The sequence below is a fragment of the Salvelinus sp. IW2-2015 genome, unplaced genomic scaffold (assembly GCF_002910315.2).
Source record: "Salvelinus sp. IW2-2015 unplaced genomic scaffold, ASM291031v2 Un_scaffold741, whole genome shotgun sequence".
NCBI classification, from domain to species: domain Eukaryota; kingdom Metazoa; phylum Chordata; class Actinopteri; order Salmoniformes; family Salmonidae; genus Salvelinus; species Salvelinus sp. IW2-2015.
Genome location: NW_019942601.1, coordinates 396,942 through 400,984, shown reverse-complemented (window position 1 = coordinate 400,984; position 4,043 = coordinate 396,942). Strand labels below are relative to the sequence as shown.

General features: G+C 45.8%; 1 pseudogene; it reads left to right on the top strand.

Annotated features, from left to right (window-relative positions):
* LOC112068790 (heparan sulfate 2-O-sulfotransferase 1-like) overlaps positions 1-4,037 on the top strand; it is a 74,772-nt pseudogene extending 70,735 nt beyond the window's left edge.
* The last annotated feature ends 6 nt before the right edge of the window (positions 4,038-4,043 follow it).

Here is a 4,043-nt window from a genome sequence, read left to right as displayed (position 1 = left end):
AACTATTGTGATTAGGGACAGGTATATTCCTAACTATTGTGATTAGGGACAGGTATATTCCTAACTATTGTGATTAGGGACAGGTATATTCCTAAATATTGTGATTAGGGACAGGTATAATCCTAAATATTGTGATTAGGGACAGGTATAATCCTAAATATTGTGATTAGTTATATTCCTAACTATTCTGATTAGGTCAGGTATATTCCTAAATATTGTGATTAGTTATGTTCCTAAATATTGTGATTAGTTATATTCCTAAATATTGTGATTAGGTACAGGTATATTCCTAACTATTGTGATTTGGGTCAGGTATATTCCTAAATATTGTGATTAGGGACATGTATATTCCTAACTATTGTGATTAGGGACAGGTATATTCCTAACTATTGTGATTAGGTATACTCCTAAATATTGTGATTAGGTATACTCCTAACTATTGTGATTAGGGACAGGTATATTCCTAACTATTGTGTTTAGGTATACTCCTAACTTTTGCCCTCTGATTAGGTATGGGGTGAGAGGTAAACCCGTTTACATCAACGTGGTCCGGGACCCTATCCAACGCCTCGTATCATACTACTACTTCCTGAGGTTTGGAGATGACTACAGGCCCGGCCTTCGACGGAGAAAACAAGGCGACAAAAAGGTATTGTTGTTTACATATTAGTTACACAGTAACATACTGGTTTTCAATGGTGTTTTAACATTTCTTATCGCCCTAGTGAGTGTATATGAAGCTCTATTTCTGACGTGTGTGTGTGTGTGTCTGTGTGTGTGTGTGTGTGTGTTTTAGACCTTTGATGAGTGTGTGTCAGCAGGTGGTTCTGACTGTGCCTCTGAGAAGCTTTGGCTCCAGATCCCATTCTTCTGCGGACACTACTCAGAGTGCTGGTGGGTACCAAGATGGCTGCCAGTGCTGGGTGGGTACCAAGATGGCTGCCAGTGCTGGGTGGGTGCCAACAAGGCTGCCAGTGCTGGGTGGGTACCAAGATGGCTGCCAGTGCTGGGTGGGTGCCAAGATGGCTGCCAGTGCTGGGTGGGTGCCAACAAGGCTGCCAGTGCTGGGTGGGTGCCAAGATGGCTGCCAGTCCAGTGCCGGGTGGGTGCCAAGATGGCTGCCAGTCCAGTGCTGGGTGGGTGCCAAGATGGCTGCCAGCGCTGACCCACTTATCCCCATTGCACCGGCTGGGGCCTAGGGAACTTTGGTCAATGTGTTAGTAATCAGAACACATTGATGACGTAATGATTAAGTAATTTGTCGTCATTAAACCGTGTGTAAACCACAGATACATCCTATTAAATTAGTTTTTTATATGTAATTATCATGGTGTGAACTGTATGTTGTGTGTATGTGTACTATAGGAACGTGGGCAGCAGGTGGGCGCTGGATCAGGCCAAGTATAACCTGCTGAATGAATATCTACTAGTAGGGGTGACAGAGGAGCTGGAGGACTTTATCATGATGCTGGAGGCAGCCCTGCCACGCTTCTTCAAGGGTGCCACTGGCCTCTACAAAACAGGTACTGTACTGGCACATCACGTATCCTGGTTCCTCTCACTTAACCTCAGCAGATAAACCCTGTCAGTGTTCTAGCCTTGTCTCTGTGGTACCATGTCCTCCGGACAGACCCTGGTCTGCAGCCCCACTCTGCTGCTCTGCTCTTTTCCTGGTAACAGCATTTAGTACACATGGGAAGACTAACCTACTATTTAGAGCACTTGGGCAGACCAAGTGAAGGAGTAGCCTGTTGGATAGATACAGTGGTTGCTCCACTAAAAGTTTTGAGATTATGCTGCGGGACTTAGAGGTAATTTGTGGTTTAGTACGGTACCCTGCGTCACTACTTCATTGCTCCAGACCACCACAAGGGGGAGTTAGAGCACTGATTATGCTTTTGCGTCCTACTGTCTCTAACTGACAATGAATGGGCGACATAAACCTAAATATAAACTGATAATTGTGCACAACTTCAGTATTACTTACTAAAACTGTTGTTACACTAAGGTTTTTATTATTTAATTTTGTTAGGATTATCTTGCTTTTACTGTAGTACTGTAGGCCACTCCCGACCGGTCACGTTGTACAGCGCCTGACTGGCCCAACGGTCTAAGACACTGCATAGCAGCGCAAGCTGTGTTGCTACAGATGCTGGTTCAATACCTGTGGTGGGCTCAAATGGGAGACCCATGAGATAACTGTAGGTTTTTTGTTTTTTCTCCCTTTAAAAACAGAAATAAATCATTATAAACAACGAACTGGCTTTATTTACAAATTAGAAACAATGTCTCATCCCATGTTCAAGAATGGCCTTTTTCTCGCTCATTTGACATTATTTGAAAACAAAATCATCTCCAAAACATTGTTATATTTTAAACAAATGGATTTATTATTATTCATTTAGAATTATTTAAAAGCCCCTTTGGATATTCTCACAGATATATTATTAACCCTGTTATTAGCAGGACAATATATATTGGTCATGGCTCAGGAGTGGCGCACAATGGGATTGCCTTGCAGTTCTCCAGCTGTATCTACTGAAAGCGTGCGAGGTTCAAGGCACGAGGTCAGAGGGCACGGGATGGGCCGCAGAGCCGCACACAGAAGACATACCTAGCCCATGGGGAAGGGAGGAGGAGGAGGAGGAGGAAGGGCGGGTGGACCCCCACCCCGCCACACTGGGTAGCACAGAGCAACACTTTAAGGGGCATTGCAGTAATAATGGCGCTGACTAGGGAAACGTTCCCGCTGTTCTAGCAGGTAGCTGGACACTAGACTTGCCTAGATGGAGGGTAGGGGGAGAATTCTATCATCAAATGTATTTCTAAGTTAGGTTCTAAGTTGTTGTTGGTTATCACATCCGACCGTGATTGGGAGTCCCATAGGGTGGCGAACAATTGGCCCAGCGTTTCTCTCCCTCTAAAAACAGAAATAAATGTTTTGGCCTTTATTTACTTTTCAAAAAAACAAAAGTCAGCGATTTGTAATCTGAATAATCTCCAAATATCGTTATATATTTTTCAAGTTGATGGCACAGTCATATAGCCTCAGCACCTATATAAAGCTGAGTTGACTCACTCATTCGTGGCTTTGAATCAAAATAATCAAAGTACTGTGCTGCAATACCACTGTAGACCCTAACCGATCCTCTCCTGTCCCCGTGTGCTCCCAGGTAAGAAGTCCCACCTGCGTAAGACCACAGAGAAGAAGCCACCCACCAAGGAGTCCATCGCCAAGCTGCAGCAGTCCCACATATGGAAGATGGAGAACGAGTTCTATGAGTTTGCCCTGGAGCAGTTCCAGTTTATCAGAGCCCACGCCGTCCGGGAGAAGGACGGGGAACTCTACCTGCTAGCCCAGAACTTCTTCTACGAGAAGATCTACCCCAAAGTGAACTAGGGTGGAACTGGGTTAACATCAGACCATGGGGGATGTTGATGAGGTCTGGGCTAATAGCAGGCCAGGGGGATGTTGATGAGGTCTGGGCTAACAGCAGGCCAGGGGGATGTTGATGGGGTCTGGGCTAACAGCAGGCCAGGGGGATGTTGATGAGGTCTGGGTTAACATCAGGCCAGGGGGATGTTGATGAGGTCTGTGTTATCAGGCCAGGGGGATGTTGATGAGGTCTGGGTTAACATCAGGCCAGGGGGATGTTGATGAGGTCTGGGTTAACATCAGGCCAGGGAGATGTTGATGAGGTCTGGGCTAACAGCAGGTCAGGGGGATGTTGATGAGGTCTGGGCTAACAGCAGGCCAGGGGGATGTTGATGAGGTCTGGGTTAACATCAGACCAGGGGGATGTTGATGAGGTCTGGGTTAACATCAGGCCATGGGGGATGTTGATGAGGTCTGGGCTAACAGCAGGCCAGGGGGATGTTGATGGTGTCTGGGTACTTCTCTGTAGCTGGTCACTTCTACAGGTTATTGAAGCCAGATCCAACATGGTTTTCTGTACTTCTCTGTAGCTGGTCACTTCTACAGGTTATTGAAGCCAGATCCAACATGGTGTTCTGTACTTCTCTGTAGCTGGTCACTTCTACAG